Source organism: Rutidosis leptorrhynchoides, chromosome 4 (assembly GCF_046630445.1).
Source record: "Rutidosis leptorrhynchoides isolate AG116_Rl617_1_P2 chromosome 4, CSIRO_AGI_Rlap_v1, whole genome shotgun sequence".
NCBI classification, from domain to species: domain Eukaryota; kingdom Viridiplantae; phylum Streptophyta; class Magnoliopsida; order Asterales; family Asteraceae; genus Rutidosis; species Rutidosis leptorrhynchoides.
Genome location: NC_092336.1, coordinates 489,536,759 through 489,556,420, shown reverse-complemented (window position 1 = coordinate 489,556,420; position 19,662 = coordinate 489,536,759).

Sequence of the window (19,662 nt, the reverse complement as noted above, 5' to 3'; positions counted from 1 at the left end):
AACCGTTATGGCCGTTGATAAGACAGCGTGTTGTAACGTCGTCAAAGGGACGAGGGTTACGTAATGTCCAACAGTCCCGTAACAATCTAAAAACCTCATTTCTTACCCCAATTACCGACTCCGTCACTTGTGGAAACGTTTTGTTTAATAGTTGTAGCCCGATGTTCTTGTTCTCACTTTGGTGAGAAGCGAACATTACTAATCCGTAAGCATAACATGCTTCTTTATGTTGCATGTTAGCCGCTTTTTCTAAATCACGAAGTCCAATATTCGGATATATTGAGTCAAAATAATTTCTTAACCCATTGCGTAAAATAGTATTTGGGTTCCCCGCAATATATGCGTCAAAGTAAACACATCGTAACTTATGGATTTCCCAATGTGATATCCCCCATCTTTCGAACGAAAGCCTTTTATAAACCAAGGCATTCTTGGAACGTTCTTCGAATGTCTTACAAACTGATCTCGCCTTAAATAGTTGTGCCAAAGAATTCTGACCGACTCTAGACAAGATTTCATCAATCATGTCTCCGGGTAGGTCTCTTAAAATATTGGGTTGTCTATCCATTTTGTGTTTTTATACTGTAAAATAGACAAGAGTTAGATTCATAAAAAAAATACTTATTAATACAAGCAATTTTTACATATATCATAAAGCATAAGCACACTATATTACATATATTACACCACACGAATACAACTATCTTATTCCGACTCGCTTGTTTCTTCTTCTTCAGTTTTGGTTCGTTTTTCCAAGTTTCTAGGGATATATGATGTTCCCCTAATACGAGCCGTCGTTTTCCACATTGGTTTAGAAAAACCTGGTGGTTTAGTGGTTCCCGGGTCATTGTTACAACTTAAGGACTTCAGGGGTTGACGATACATATAAAGTTCATCGGGGTTGGAATTAGATTTCTCTATTTTATGCCCTTTCCCTTATTATTTTCTTTTGCTTTTTTAAATTCAGTTGGGGTAATTTCTATAACATCATCGGAATTCTCGTCGGAATCCGATTCATCGGAGAATTGGTAATCCTCCCAATATTTTGCTTCCTTGGCAGAAACACCATTGACCATAATTAACCTTGATCGGTTGGTTAAGGATTTTCTTTTACTTAACCGTTTTATTATTTCCCCCACCGGTTCTATTTCTTCATCCGGTTCCAATTCTTCTTCCGGTTCCGATTCTTCTTCCGGTTCCGACTCTTCTTCCGGTTCCTCTTCGGGAACTTGTGAATCAGTCCACGAATCATTCCAATTTACAATTGACTCATTATTATTATTAGGTGAGTTAATGGGACTTGTTTTAGAGGTAGACATCTATCACATAATATCAAACGCGTTAAGAGATTAATATATCACATAATATTCACATGTTAAAAATATATAGTTTCCAACAAAAATTTGTTAAGCAATCATTTTTCAAGTAAACACGGTCGAAGTCCAGACTCACTAATGCATCCTAACAAACTCGATAAGACACACTAATGCAAAATTCTGGTTCTCTAAGACCAACGCTCTGATACCAACTAAAATGTCCCGTTCTTATTGATTAAAAACGTTCCATATTAATTGATTTCGTTGCGAGGTTTTGACCTCTATATGAGACATTTTTCAAAGACTGCATTCATTTTTAAAACAAACCATAACCGTTATTTCATAGATAAAGGTTTTAAAAAGCTTTACGTAGATTATCAAATAATGATAATCTAAAATATCCTGTTTACACACGACCATTATATAATGGTTTACAATACAAATATGTTACAACAAAATACGTTTCTTGAATGCAGTTTTTACACAATATCATACAAGCATGGATTCCAAATCTCGTCCTTATTTAAGTATGCGACAGCGGAAGCTCTTAATAATCACCTGAGAATAAACATGCTTAAAACGTCAACAAAAATGTTGGTGAGTTATAGGTTTAACCTATATATATCAAATCATAATAATAGACCACAAGATTTCATATTTCAATACACATCCCATACATAGAGATAAAAATCATTCATATGGTGAACACCTGGTAACCGACATTAACAAGATGCATATATAAGAGTATCCCCATCATTCTGGGACACCCTTAGGATATGATATAAATTTCGAAGTACTAAAGCATCTGGTACTTTGGATGGGGTTTGTTAGGCCCAATAGATCTATCTTTAGGATTCGCGTCAATTAGGGTGTCTGTTCCCTAATTCTTAGATTACCAGACTTAATAAAAAGGGACATATTCGATTTCGATAATTCAACCATAGAATGTAGTTTCACGTACTTGTGTCTATTTTGTAAATCATTTATAAAACCTACATGTATTCTCATCCCAAAAATATTAGATTTTAAAAGTGGGACTATAACTCACTTTCACAGATTTTTACTTCGTCGGGAAGTAAGACTTGGCCACTGGTTGATTCACGAACCTATAACAATATATACATATATATCAAAGTATGTTCAAAATATATTTACAACACTTTTTATATATTTTGATGTTTTAAGTTTATTAAGTCAGCTGTCCTCGTTAGTAACCTACAACTAGTTGTCCACAGTTAGATGTACAAAAATAAATCGATAAATGTTATCTTGAATCAATCCATGACCCAGTGTATACGTATCTCAGTATTGATCACAACTCAAACTATATATATTTTGGAATCAACCTCAACCCTGTATAGCTAACTCCAACATTCACATATAGAGTGTCTATGGTTGTTCTGAAATATATATAGATGTGTCGACATGATAGGTCGAAACATTGTATATGTGTCTATGGTATCTCAAGATTACATAATATACAATACAAGTTGATTAAGTTATTGTTGGAATAGATTTGTTACCAATTTTCACGTAGCTAAAATGAGAAAAATTATCCAATCTTGTTTTACCCATAACTTCTTCATTTTAAATCCGTTTTGAGTGAATCAAATTGCTATGGTTTCATATTGAACTCTATTTTATGAATCTAAACAGAAAAATTATAGGTTTATAGTCGGAAAAATAAGTTACAATTCGTTTTTGTAAAGGTAGTCATTTCAGTCGAAAGAACGACGTCTAGATGACCATTTTAGAAAACATACTTCCACTTTGAGTTTAACCATAATTTTTGGATATAGTTTCATGTTCATAATAAAAATCATTTTCCCAGAATAACAACTTTTAAATCAAATTTTATCATAGTTTTTAATTAACTAACCCAAAACAGCCCGCGGTGTTACTACGACGGCGTAAATCTGATTTTACGGTGTTTTTCGTGTTTCCAGGTTTTAAATCATTAAGTTAGCATATCATATAGATATATAACATGTGTTTAGTTGATTTTAAAAGTCAAGTTAGAAGGATTAACTTTTATTTGCGAACAAGTTTAGAATTAACTAAACTATGTTCTAGTGATTACAAGTTTAAACCTTCGAATAAGATAGCCTTATATGTATGAATCGAATGATGTTATGAACATCATTACTACCTTAAGTTCCTTGGATAAACCTACTGGAAAAGAGAAAAATGGATCTAGCTTCAACGGATCCTTGGATGGCTCGAAGTTCTTGAAGCAGAATCATGACACGAAAACAAGTTCAAGTAAGATCCTCACTTGAAATAAGATTGTTATAGTTATAGAAATTGAACCAAAGTTTGAATATGATTATTACTTTGTATTAGAATGATAACCTACTGTAAGAAACAAAGATTTCTTGAGGTTGGATGATCACCTTACAAGATTGGAAGTGAGCTAGCAAACTTGAAAGTATTCTTGATTTTATGTAACTAGAACTTGTAGAATTTATGAAGAACACTTAGAACTTGAAGATAGAACTTGAGAGAGATCAATTAGATGAAGAAAATTGAAGAATGAAAGTGTTTTTAGGTGTTTTTGGTCGTTGGTGTATGGATTAGATATAAAGGATATGTAATTTTGTTTTCATGTAAATAAGTCATGAATGATTACTCATATTTTTGTAATTTTATGAGATATTTCATGCTAGTTGCCAAATGATGGTTCCCACACGTGTTAGGTGACTCACATGGGCTGCTAAGAGCTGATCATTGGAGTGTATATACCAATAGTACATACATCTAAAAGCTGTGTATTGTACGAGTACGAATACGGGTGCATACGAGTAGAATTGTTGATGAAACTGAACGAGGATGTAATTGTAAGCATTTTTGTTAAGTAGAAGTATTTTGATAAGTGTATTGAAGTCTTTCAAAAGTGTATAAATACATATTAAAACACTACATGTATATACATTTTAACTGAGTCGTTAAGTCATCGTTAGTCGTTACATGTAAGTGTTGTTTTGAAACCTTTAGGTTAACGATCTTGTTAAATGTTGTTAACCCAATGTTTATAATATCAAATGAGATTTTAAATTATTATATTATCATGATATTATCATGTATGAATATCTCTTAATATGATATATATACATTAAATGTCTTTACAACGATAATCGTTACATATATGTCTCGTTTAAAAATCATTAAGTTAGTAGTCTTGTTTTTACATATGTAGTTCATTGTTAATATACTTAATGATATGTTTACTTATCATAGTATCATGTTAACTATATATATATCCATATATATGTCATCATATAGTTTTTACAAGTTTTAACGTTCGTGAATCACCGGTCAACTTGGGTGGTCAATTGTCTATATGAAACATATTTCAATTAATCAAGTCTTAACAAGTTTGATTGCTTAACATGTTGGAAACATTTAATCATGTAAATATCAATCTCAATTAATATATATAAACATGGAAAAGTTCGGGTCACTACATGTACCACCCGACATATCTTCCCTAATAGCTTGGTAACTACTATTTACATGTGGTATTGTAAACGCGAATCCTGTTGATAGATCTATCGAGCCTGACAACCCCAACCGGACTGGACGACCAGTATTCAACGGTTGCACAATACTTCGTTTCGGTAACTACACTTGGTACGGTGTAGTAAAATTTCATAATAAAGGGAATATGCGACGTTGATTAAATGTTAAGTATGGTTATCAAGTGCTCAACAACTTAGAATATTTTTATTAAAACGTTTATATATGAAATCTTGTGGTCTATATTTATAACGCTACCGGCATTAAACCTATATCTCACCAACTTTATGTTGACGTTTTAAGCATATTTATTCTCAGGTGATAACTAAAAGCTTCCGCTGCAACATGTTGAATTTAAGCAAGATCTTGAGTATGCATATTTGTGTCAAAAATAAAACTGCATATCGAAGGATTTGTAATGTAAAATATGTTGGAAGTCGTATTGTTATTATCACATGTAAAGTTTGTAAGTCTAAGATTATCGCTAAACGATAATCATTATTAAGTTGTTTAAACCTTGTATTTGTAATAAAAGCTATGGTTTGTATTGTAAAAACGAATGCAGTTTTTGAAAAATGTCACATATAGAGGTCAATACCTCGCGATGAAATCATATGTTATTGTATTCGTCCTTATGGTTAAGGTCGGGTTATGACATGTGGTATCAGAGCGTTGGTCTTAAAGAACCAGAAAATTTGCATTAGTATGTCTTATCAAGTTTGTTAGGATGCATTAGTGAGCCTGGACTTTGACCGTGTTTGATTTTGAAAACTATTGCTTATCCTTGTTGGTTAAAAATTAATATGTAAATATTATGTGGTACTAACATGCTAGTTGTTATGTGATAGATGTCTAGCTTAGAACTTGTTATCACATTCAGCGACTCCGAACCATAATCTTCAGATGGTGTTCCAGTCATTAACCTATCCGATGATGAAAACGACACCTTTGGGGAAGACTCACAAGTTTCGGATGAATCAATTGAAGAGGAACCAGAAGGTGGTCCTGAGGAGGAAGAAGTACAGGAAATCACGAAAGACAAGTTCGAACGAGGAAAGAAACGAAAGGCTACTGAATTGGAAAATCCAAATCCCGAGTTTAGAGAGGATGTTGTGGCACCAACTCCACCAGATACTTCCACACCTATTCCCGCTATTCCTATTAGTTCTATCCCGGCATCCAGTTCTTCAGCCCCTCAGCCAAAACGCAGGGAGACAGTCAAGATAACCTTTAACCGATTTCTTTGAACACAAACGTTTTGGGTTAAATGATGCGCTGTTGTTTTAAACCATGGGATCATATAACATTTTGTATAATATTACTAGTGTGGTTTGCTTAATGTTTGATGTAAGATAAGCATATGTAAAATAGTGAAGTGTGAAATGCAATAATTTTCCATGGTTGAGTATTATTTGGGTGATAGTAATTGAATTCTGTACTAAGCTATTAAGTATGAACTTTAACGGGTAGGTACTACCCTAGATATAATTATAAAACGCTAATAAGAAGAAAAGGCTTTTATAATAATAACTGGTTTATATTATTAATAAGCTATGATGTACTGTAAATACATACTACATCTATAATATTCCATGTGAATAATTATTTTTTTCATTCTTATTGAAGATTATGGCGCGATTGAACCGAATGACGGAACAAGAAATCGAGGAACTCATCAATCAGCCAGTGGATGACAGAATGTTATGGGTCGAGGCTGCGAGAGGTGCTGCAGTTAACCCAAATCCTCGTGTGGGATGTACTTACAAAACTTTTCAAGGTTGCAAGCCCTCATCATTCAGTGGAACAGAAGGACCGGTCGGTTTAACCCGGTGGATCAAAAAGATTGAGTCTGTGTTTAAAATCAGTGGTTGTATTGAGAAGGACATGACTAAGTATGCATCGTGCACCTTACAAGATAGTGCACTCACGTGGTGGAAAAACTATGTGAAGGCCGTAGGAGGAGATGTAGCTTATGATACTCCCTGAGAAGAATTTAAAACAATGCTAATCAACGAGTATTGTCCAAGGAACGAGGTTAGGAAGTTGGAAACTGAATTACGAAGCCTGAAAGTTGTTGGTACTGAACTCACCAACTACAATCAGCGATTCATGGAATTAGCTTTGCTATGTCCTGAATTAGTACCAACTGAAGAACGGAAGATAGAACTGTACAAAGATGGTTTGCCTAAAAATGTCAAAGCAAATGTTACAGCATCGAAACCCAAGACTATTCACGAAGCCATCACAGTGGCAAATGAGTTGATGGATCAGATTATTCTGGATAAGAACACCGATGTCAAGACATCGGGAAACAAAAGAAAGTGGGAAGGTAATCATCAACAATCCAACAAGAAACCACGCAAGGTGCGGGTAGCGGTTCGAACTCAGGTTACAAAGGACGAAATCCTTTATGTAACAGATGCCACAAACATCACTCTGGTTATTGTAATGTGGTGTCCGAAAATTGTAATCGAAGGGGTCATCTTGCTGAAGATTGTCGGATTCCTGTTACAAATATAAATGGCACCAAGACTCCTGCCACTAATGCAAATAGAACTGCCTTGGCCACTGTTACCTGTTATGGGTGTGGGAAACAGGGTCATTATAAGAGCCAGTGTCCGAATCCAGAGAAGAATAATGGATCTGCATGGGGAAGAGCATTTGTTATTAATGCTAGAGAGGCGTGTGAAGACCCAAAGCTTGTTACGGGTACGTTTACCATTAATAACTTATCCGCATCTATTATATTTGATACTGGTGCCGATAGAAGTTACGTGAGTAGAGACTTTTACGCTAAATTGAATTGTTCATCATTACCTCTAGATGCTAAGTACATGATTGAGTTAGCTAATGGTAAACTAATTAAAGCCGATAAAATTTTCCGTGATTGTAAAATAAATTTAGCCGGAGAAATATTTAAGATTAATTTGATACCCGTAGAATTAGGAAGTTTTGATGTAATAGTCGGCATGGACTGGATGTCCAAAATAGGAGCTAAAGTTATGTGTGCCAAGAAGGCAATTCGCATTCCTCGTAAGGATAAAACGCAAGTAATGATTTATGGAGAGAAGGGTAACTCAAAGCTAAAACTCATTAGTTGTTTGAAAGCTCAAAAGTGCTTGAAGAAAGGGTGTTATGCTATCTTAGCACATGTTAATAAAGTCGAAACGAAGGAAAAAGTGAAGAGCATCAATGGCGTGCCTGTGGCAAGAGATTTTCCTGAAGTCTTTCCGAAAGAGTTGCCGGGATTACCTCCATTTAGATCTGTAGAATTTCAAATAGATCTAGTACCAGGAGCTGCACCAGTGGCTCGTGCTCCAAATAGACTTGCACCATCTGAGTTAAAAGAACTTCAGAGTCAGTTAAAAGAATTATTGGACCGTGGATTCATACGACCAAGTACTTCACCGTGGGGAGCTCCGATTTTATTTGTCAAGAAGAAAGATGGATCTTTTAGGATGTGTATAGATTATTGTGAATTAAATAAGTTAACTATCAAGAATCGGTATCCACTACCTAGAATTGACAACTTATTTGATCAACTGCAAGGATCATGTGTGTACTCGAAAATCAACTTAAGATCGGGCTATCATCAATTACGTGTCAAAGAAGAAGATATTCCGAAAACTGCTTTTCGGACACGTTATGGTCATTACGAATTTTTGGTTATGCCGTTTGGGTTGACTAATGCGCCAGCTGTATTCATGGACCGCATGAATCGAGTTTGTAGTCCGTATTTAGATAAGTTTGTTATCGTTTTCATTGACGATATTCTTATCTATTCCAAAAATGGGCAAGAGCATGAGCAGCATTTAAGGTTGGTATTAGAATTGTTAAGAAAAGAACAGTTATACGCCAAATTTTCTAAATGTGCATTTTGGTTGAAAGAAGTGCAATTTCTTGGCCACGTTGTTAGTAGCAAAGGAATTCAGGTTGATCCAGCTAAAATTGAGGCCATTGAATAATGGGAGACTCCTAAGACACCAACGCAGATACGCCAATTTTTGGGTTTAGCTGGTTATTATAGAAGGTTTATTCAAGATTTTTCCCGAATAGCTAAACCATTAACAGCGTTAAAACAAAAAGGGAAGAAGTACGAATGGACCTCTGAGCAGGAGAGTGCATTTCAATTACTGAAGAAGAAGTTGACTACGGCACCTATTTTATCGTTACCTGAAGGGAACGATGATTTTGAGATATATTGTGATGCTTCGCGACAAGGTTTTGGTTGCGTCCTTATGCAACGGAAGAAAGTTATAGCATACGCATCCCGACAACTGAAGATTCATGAGCAGAATTATACGACGCATGATTTAGAATTGGGAGCAGTAGTGTTTGCATTGAAGATATGGAGACACTACTTATATGGGGTTAAATGCACTGTGTTTACCGATCATAAAAGCCTTCAACATATCTTCGATCATAAACAGCTGAACATGAGGCAACGTAGGTGGGTTGAGCTGATAAACGACTATGATTGTGAGATTCGCTATCATCCCGGGAAAGCGAATGTAGTGGCCGACGCTCTAAGCAGAAAAGAACGGGAACCAATTCGAGTACGAGCAATGAACATAAAAATTCGCATGAATCTCAACTCACAAATTAAAGAGGCTCAACGAGAAGCTCTTACTAAAGAAAACATAGGAAATGAAATAATGAAGAAGTATGAGAAGCAACTCGTTATGCGGGAAGACGGAATTCGATATTTTGCAAACCGTATTTGGGTACCGAAGTTGGGTGGATTAAGGAAGTTGATATTGAATGAGGCACATAAGACAAGATACTTGATACATCCTGGGGTTGGAAAGATGTATCAAGATCTTAAGACGCATTATTGGTGGCCTAATTTGAAGACAGATGTTGCAACATATGTTGGAGAATGTTTAACTTGTTCCAAAGTCAAAGCAGAACACCAGAAGCCGTCAGGGTTACTTCAACAACCAGAAATCCCATAATGGAAATGGGATGGTATTACCATGGATTTCATCACAAAGTTACCTAAGACTGCCTGGGGTTATGACACCATTTGGGTGATAGTTGATCGTCTCACCAAATCTGCACATTTCTTGCCTATAAAGGAAACGGATAGAATGGAGAAACTAATACGATTATACATAAAGGAAATTGTTTCAAGGCATGGAATACCGATTTCCATTATATCATATCGTGATAGTAGATTTACATCAAAGTTTTGGCAATCACTACAGGAGGCCCTGGGAACTCGTTTGGATATGAGCACCACATATCATCCACAAACTGACGGGCAGAGTGAAAGAACAATTCAGACTCTTGAAGACATGCTCAGGGCATGTGTGATCGATTTTGGAAACGGATGGGATAAGTATCTACCATTAGCAGAATTCTCGTATAATAATAGTTATCATGCGAGCATTAAAGCTGCACCATTCGAAGCACTATATGGAAGGAAGTGTAGATCCCCTATCTGTTGGATTGAAGTAGGAGATCGACAATTAACTGGTCCCGAGATCATACATGAAACTACTGAGAAGATAGTACAAATCAAGGAGAGATTGAAAACAGCCCGTAGTCGCCAAAAGAGCTACGCGGATGTCCGAAGGAAACCATTAGAGTTTCAGATCGGTGACCTGGTTATGCTAAAGTTGTCACCTTGGAAAGGTGTAATACGTTTTGGAAAAAAGGGTAAACTGAACCCAAGGTATGTAGGCCCGTTCAAGATCATCGAACGCATCGGACCGGTAGCCTGTCGACTCGAGTTACCACAACAACTCGCCTGAGTACATAATTCATTTCACATCTCAAACCTCAAGAAATGTCTTGCAAAGGAAGATCTCACCATTCCTCTTGAAGAAATCCAAGTCGATGAGAAACTACAATTCATAGAAGAACAAGTCGAAATCATGGACCGTGAAGTTAAACGGCTCAAGCAGAGCAACATACCAATCGTTAAGGTTCGTTGGAATGCTCGAAGAGGTCCCGAGTTTACTTGGGAACTAGAGGATCAGATGAAACAAAAGTACCCACATTTGTTTCCCGAGAACGCAAAATAGGTACAACTTTAAAATTTCGGGACGAAATTTATTTAACGGGTAGGTACTGTAACGACCTGGATTTTTACGATCGTTTTACACTTATAAGATTAATATTTACATAAATTAAACCTTACCAACATGCTAAGCAATCTAAATTGTTGAGACTTATGTTTTTGAAAAGAGTTTTACACAACGTTTGACCGTCCAATTTGACCGATGATATCACGAACTATATAACATATGATAATTATATGTTTGTGTATATATATGTATTTTTATATATTTAACATGATCTAAGAATGTTTTAACATCTCATTGTGTACTAATAACAATGAGTTATAAGTATATTTTGAGACTACTCACTTAAGTTTTCAAAACGATAACTATATGTGACGTTCTTCGACTTAAATACTTAAAACTTTTAATGCTTATACATGTATCGTATAGATATGTATTTTATCACTTTTAAAGGATTTATATACATAAAACAATATAAGTATATTTACAAAAGATAGCTATATTTGAATCCTCGTTCCGTTTTCTCAAGATTTTTATACGTATATCTAGGGTATATGTAGTAGTATCATACCCAGCTTCTATACATATTTACTATTGGTATATACACATCACAATCACTTTATTAGCAGCCATGAGTCAGCCAATTTTGGATCTTAGCATGCATGATTAATCAATTTGGCATATTACAAGACTTTTGCACAATATTACAAATTTATACATCTTTTCACCACCATTTATACTCCATTCCATTTTCATTTTTACTACACATTTTCTCTAACCAAAAACACACTCTTAGGAACCTTAAGTGTTCTTCACAATCTCAGCAAATAACCGTGAAGATCTAGCTTCAAAAACAACCCTTAATCATCATAAGAAAATCCATTCAAGAACACTTCAAAAATCCTTCCAAGTAAACAAGTTTACTTCCATCCTTTCAATCCAACTCCACCACTCTTTTGATTCTAAGATTTTTCTCATCTCTTACAGTAACTTTGTCCAAGTAACTTGAGGTAGTAACCTTATTCATAATCTTATTCAATTCATATTCATATAGCTATCTTATTTTGTGGTATAAAATTTTAACAACAAGAACATAGTTTGAATGATTTCAAACTTGTTCGCAAACTAAATAGATCCTTCTAACTTGACTTTTAAAACACTTCAAGACCTGTAATATATCATAATGATATGCTAACTTAACAGGATATAACTTGGTTTTACAAAGAACACCTTAAAAACTGAATCTACTTCGTCGGAGTGCAACCGGGGGCTGTTTTGGGTTGGATAATTAAAAACCATCTTAAGCTTTGAATTGGAAGTTCATATTCTGGAAAAATAATATTTCTTATGAATATGTTAACACATAAAAATTTCATGGTTTAACTCAAAGTGTAAGTATTTTTAGAAAAATGATCATTAAATGTTGTTTTTATGATGGAAAATGATCACTTTCATAAGTTTCACCAAAGTTTGACCTATAACCTGTGATTTTGAATACAACCTAAGGTATTTTCAGATCATATTCTTAAAATTTGACTCGATCCAAGGAAGTGGCAAGTTGAACCAACAAAAACGGAGTTGTAATGAAGAAACTACGACTAAAACAAGATCGGGTATGCGAAGCTAGTTTAGCTACGAAAATATTTGGAGAAAAATTAAATTAATCATATATTTCTAATTAATATGATATTTCATATATATTTACTTATGATTTGATTTTATATATTTCATGACCACCCGTAAACAACACGAGAAGATTAATCATAAGACCTCATGATTGTACGCAACACGTCATTTGACAACACGGTACTTTATGTACGCAACACGTCATTTGACAACATGGTACCATGGGTCAAGATTAATTCTGATCAATACGAATACGATGGGGTCTTTATTTATTTTATTGAGCAACTAATTATGGACCACTAACATCGGACTGCTAACTACGGACTAAGAAAATATTAAAAGTATTAAAAGTATATATATATATATATATATATATATATATATATATATATATATATATATATATATATATATGTAACGATTACTTAAAAAGAAAATATGTTGATATATTATATATATGGTTAGGTTCGTGATATCTATCGGAGACCAAGTCGTGATAAATACCTTCAAGGCAAAAGTGAGTATATAGTCCCACTTTTAAACTCTAAATATTTCGGGATGAGAATACATGCATTTTATGATTTACGTTATGGACACAAGTACTTAAAATATATTCTACGTTGAGTTGTACCACCCGGCATATCTTCCCTAATAGCTTGGTAACTACTATTTACATGTGGTATTGTAAACGCGAATCCTGTTGATAGATCTATCGGGCATGACAACCCCAACCGGACTGGACGACCAGTATTCAACGGTTGCACAGTACTTCATTTCGGTAACTACACTTGGTACGGTGTAGTAAGATTTCATAATAAAGGGAATATGCGACGTTGATTAAATGTTAAGTATGGTTATCAAGTGCTCAACAACTTAGAATATTTTTATTAAAACGTTTATATATGAAATCTTGTGGTCTATATTTATAACGCTGCCGGCATTAAACCTATATCTCACCAACTTTATGTTGACATTTTAAGCATGTTTATTCTCAGGTGATAACTAAAAGCTTCCGCTGCAACATGTTGAATTTAAGCAAGATCTTGAGTATGCATATTTGTGTCAAAAATAAAACTGCATATCGGAGGATTTGTAATGTAAAATATGTTGGAAGTCGTATTGTTATTATCACATGTAAAGTTTGTAAGTCTAAGATTATCGCTAAACGATAATCATTATTAAGTTGTTTAAACCTTGTATTTGTAATAAAAGCTATGGTTTGTATTGTAAAAACGAATGCAGTTTTTGAAAAATGTCGCATATAGAGGTCAATACCTCGCGATGAAATCATATGTTATTGTATTCGTCCTTATGGTTTAGGTCGGGTTATGACAATAAGGAACATCAATAGCAACATGTAGAGATGTTTTCCAACCTATATTCATCATATATTCATTCATTCATAAGCCTATATCAAGAATTCAACCCATAATAACAGATTAACGCATGCACACTAGACACACACGCTAATACCTCTATTTATGACCCAAATACATTTTTATATAGCTTCTAAAGAGTTTACCATTGGAAAGGATTTTTCATTACGATTCCAACGATACTTGATTCATCAAAAACGGAGTTACGGTTTGAAAGTTATGACCAAAACAAGTTTCCACAAATCTGGCCCTGTGCTCACACGTGTGACTGAGGTCTCACTCGTACGAGTGAGTCCTCACATGTGTGTTTGACCCTCAAAAGTGTGGTCACTCGTACGAGTGACCTGTCAAAAGTGTGGGTGCTGATGAACACCTACAGCTCGCTGTTTTCGCGTTTTTTGACCCCAAAACATGATTTTTGCTCAATCTGATCATGAAACCACTTCAAAAACATCATATAACAATTATAGAACATATATCTAACAACAATTAATACTAACAAACACAATTCATCAAGATTCAAGCATCAAAACTCACTTTTTCTCAAGAACACAAAAACCCATTTAATCAAGAATTCAAGCAACAATTCAAGCAAGCTAACCTGGATTATTGATTACTAGGATGCAAGAATTTAATCTCTAAAGCTTTTTAATTCAATTCCACACTTGAATTAGATTAGGGTTAGAGGTAGGAGATGAAGTTAGGTACGGTGTGTTTTTGAGAAATCTCTAGTGAGATGGAGAAAATGGCAACACAATACACTTATTTGGGGTTAAAATCCCATACCCCATCACACCCGGGTATTTACCAGTTATCTGATAACATTCGTACCTCGTTAGGCGGCCTTAACGGAGTCCAAATTAAATAAATGAACCTGTTTTGTGACCCTTGTCACAAACTGGTCTCAACTATTCAACAACATAATTATAAACACATAATTATTAAAACCACTATTTACGCCACACCCAAAGGTAGAATGGTCATTTCAACTAGGCCCAAAATGCGGGTGTTACATATATCTTCACTAATCTTTTCTTTCCCAGCTTTTCTTATGTTTTCAATCTTAAGTGCAGAAAGAACCTCTGATGCAGTTGGTGTAGATGACTCTGTAGTGTTGGAAGTAGGCTGTGATTGAGTATTGAGAGAACATGGTGAAGCTTGTGGTGGATATGAAGGTTGTTGAATAGGTGCACTGCTAATATTCAAACCATACATATTCTGATTGTTCGTAGTAAAAGCTGTTTGAAATGGTGCATGAGATGACTTAGGCGGTGTGTAACCATTTGGACAATACATTTTCGTGTCTTGAACTTGTTTAGACCTCTTGACTTTGTTTAACAATTCTAGTTCTTCTTCCTGAAGTCTTGCAATAAACGAGTTCACTGTAGCAGTAGCTAGTTCTCCACTGGTTTTCATAGTTAATACGAAACCATTCCATTCTAAAGGTAATGCTCCAGCTAGACATGTTACTTTGTCTTTTTCAGCAATGGTGACATCATGCTTGTGTAGTTCAGCTAGCAAATGATGATATCTTTCAACTAATTCTGTAATAGATTCTCCAACTTGCCAGTGAAAATGATCAAACTCAGCTTTCAATTCTAAACCTTTTCTAGTTCTGTAAGATGTATTTCCTTCATTGAAAGTACGAAGTGCTTCCCATATCTTGAATGAGTTATCATGACACAAAAATTGATGGAAAATCAGACCATCAAGAGCACTCGTCAAGTTACACTACATCTTTTACAGTACATCTTTTTCTCCAAGTTATACTATTCACGTTCTTCTGAAGGCATATTATGCAAAGTATATAATTCATTTGTAACAGGTGAATGTGGCCATTGAAATTCTGTTTCAATGTACTTCCAAAGCTTCGTGTCCTAACCATCAGACCAAATCTTAAATCTCGACTTCCAAGTGGAATAGTTATCCATATTCATTAACCTCGAACATCTCGTACCACTTCCGGATTCACTCTCAGCAAGGAGTAATCGTTGAGTCATATTCGTAATACTCTGAAATAACGGTGCAACTAACGCATAATCGTTTGAATTAAACATTTTGAAAATTTTACCAATGGGTAAACCGTGCGGTTCAGGATATCAACCGTACGTGTGACAGTATCAACCGTACATGTCACGAATCAAGCGTGCGAGTCACTACTTAAGCGTACGTTTGACTAAACTAACCAAAAGAACCAATCACTTATCCTCAGACGTACGAGTGATGATCACCCGTGTGATTACTCGAACCTGTCAGAGTCAACCGTTTGATCACTCGTGTGATCAGACTGTAGTCACTTAACCTCAAAAGGTTATGCTAAACCGTGCGTGTGAGTTCACGAGTGATGTCAACCGTCTGGTCAACCGCACGTGTGAGCAAGAAATTTTGACCCACTCGTGTGAACAGCTGTTAACCCTAAATCACTCTAAAACCCTAGAAATTGATGCTAAACCTCAATTTCTTTGTCCACAAGCTGGATTAGCATTAAACTAACATAAACACACTCTCTAATCACAATTACACACGTAAAAATGATTCCTTTTTATCAAAATCACTCTAAAACTCAAAAACCCAAATTAACAAACTCTTTAATCACAACCAACGCTCTGATGCCAATGATGAAACATGACTAGGAACTTCGAAATCAACAGGTTTAATTCACACAAAGGCAGAATTAGTGAATCAAACCATAACTAGTGAATATGTGAAGCTTTTTTGGGATTAATTTAGTCAAACCACAAAATGATTGTGATTAGATTAACACCTAGAGCTGTTATTCACCTCTTGAGTGATTTGGGTTGAGAGAGAATTGGATAAGGCAAACCAGATCTGAGTGATGTGTGTGTAAAAAATGAGAGGCTTGACCTAAAATGAAGAACATAACACTTATATACCCCTGCTTTTGACTCACCCGTGCGAGTCATCCATCACTCGTACGAGTTAGCTTCCTCAGCCGTACGGGTGATCACTCACTAGAGTCATATCATTTAGGTTATATTTGTGAATTAGCTCAGCATCAACCGTGCGTATGAGCCTGTTAGCCGTATGAGTGAGGCTTCACTCGTACGTCTGACTAAGTTTAACATAGTTAAACATCCTTATCGCGTTCCTGCAGTACCTGTAACCACATACAAACACGGATAGGATAATAACGAGGGATTATGGTAGCCTGTAAACTGTAGTACCTGCAATGGACGTGGGTTAGATGTCTAGGGACTTACATAAAATGCATCAACATGGTTCGATAATTTGTGACACTTTTTGATATCTCTCAATTCATAACTCTATAATGGTTTCTATTTTAAAATTTCATTTTGAATAAAAATATATTTGACTATTGTATCGTTTCGATAATAATTCATGGCCTCAAAACACATTTTTGAGCACATTACATTGGCCACATAATTGGGTCAAATCATGTGCCAAACATGCTAAAAAAACATCGGTTGAAAGTTGGATCCACTTTCGCACGAGGAATAGATAACGATGTTATGAGAAAGATTTTCTTAAGGGTTGCTTCCATTTGAAATAGTTATGATGCCGAAAAGTCATTTTGCTATTTCTAAATGTGAAATTTGAACTTTCAGATTTTACGATAATTATAACCTTTGCATTTGAACTCTTATGGATATTTAAATATTATTTTGATACTTATTTTTTATGTAACACTTTATTTAGGTACATTGAGAATATTTTTGGGGTTAATATATCCCCACTACCACAAATCCTTACACGTTTAGTGACATCTTGGTTTAATGGTTCGATTATTTTGTGACAGTTTTTGATATCTCTCAATTTATAACTCTATAATTGTTTCTATTTTAAAATTTCATATTGAATAAAAATATAGTTGATTATAGTATCATTTAGATAATAATTCATGGCCGCAAAACACATTTTGAGCACATTATGTTGGCCACATAATTGGGCCAAATTATGTGGCAAACATGTTAAAAAAACATCGGTTGAAATTTGGACCCACTTTCACACGATGAATAGATACCGACGTTATGAGAAAGACTTCTTGAAGGCTTGCTTCCATTCGAAATAGTTTTGACGCTGAAAAAGTCGTTTTGCTATTTCTAAAGGTGAATTTTGAACTTTTAGATTTTACGATAATTATTACCTTTGCATTTGAACTCTTATCCATATTTAATTATTATTTTCATACTTTTTTTATGTAACACTTTATTTAGGTACATTGAGAATATTTTTGAGGTTAATATATCCCCACTAGACACAAATCCTTACACGTTTAGTGGCATCTTAGTTTAATGATTCGATTATTTGTTGACACTTTTTGATATCTCTCAATTCATAACTCTATAATTGTTTCAATTAATTTCATATTGAATAAAAATATATTTGACTATAGTATCATTTTGATAATAATTCATGGCCGCAAAACACATTTTTGAGCACATTACGTTGGCCACATAATTGATCCAAATTATGTGGCAAACATGCTAAAGAAAATCGGTTGAAAATTGGACCTACTTTTGCACGATGAATAGATAAAGACGTTATGAGAAAGACTTCCTGAAGGCTTGCTTCCATTCGAAATAGTTTTGACGCCAAAAAAATCGCTTTGCTATTTCTAAAGGTTAATTTTAAACTTTCAGAATTTACGATAACAATTACATTTTCATTTGACTCATATGCATTTTTAATTATTATTTTCATACTTTTTTTATGTAACACTTTATTTAGGTACATTGAGAATATTTTTGTGGTTAATATATCCCCACTAGGCACAAATTCTAACGCGTTTAGTTTAATGGTTCGATTATTTTATGATACTTTTTGATATCTCTCAATTCAAAACTCTATAATTGTTTATATTTTAAAATTTCATATTGAATGAAAATATTATTTACTATAGTTTCGTTTCGATAATAATTTATGGTAGCAAAACACATTTTGAGCACATTACGTTGGCCACATAATTGGGCCAAATTATGTGGCAAGCATGCTAAAACAAATTTCAGTTGAAAATTGAGCTCACTTTCGCACGATGAGTAGATAACGACATTATGTGAAAGACTTCATGAAGACTTGCTTCCATTCGAAATAGTTTTGACGCCGAAAAAGTCGTTTTGCTATTTCTAATGGTAAATTTTGAACTTTCAGATTTTACGATAATTATTACATTTGCATTTGAACTCTTATGCATATTTAATATTATTTTGATACTTGTTTTTTATGTAACACTTTATTTAGGTACAATGAGAATATTTTTGGGATTAATATATCCCCACTAGCCACAAATCCTTACACGTTTAGTGGCATATTGGTTTGATAGTTCGATTATTTTGTGATACTTTTTGATATCTCTCAATTCATAGCTTATAATTGTTTCAATTTTAAAATTTCATATTGAATGAAAATATATTTGACTATAGTATCATTTTGATAATAATTCATGGTCGCAAAACACATTTTTGACCAATTACGTTGGCCACATAATTGGGCAAAATTACGTGGCAAACATGCTAAAAAAATCGGTTGAAAATTGGACCCACTACAGCACGATGAATAGATAATGACGTTATGAGAAAGACTTCCTGAAGGCTTGCTTCCATTCGAAATAGTTTTGACGCGGAAAAAGTCATTTGGCTAATTCTAAAGGTGAATTTTGAACTTTCAGACTTTACGATAATTATTACCTTTGCATTTGAACTCATATGCATATTTAATTATTATTTTCATTCTTGTTTTTTATGTAACATTTTATTTAGGTACATTGAGAATATTTTTGGGTTTAATATATGTAACACCCCGTCAAAAATCCCTTTAACG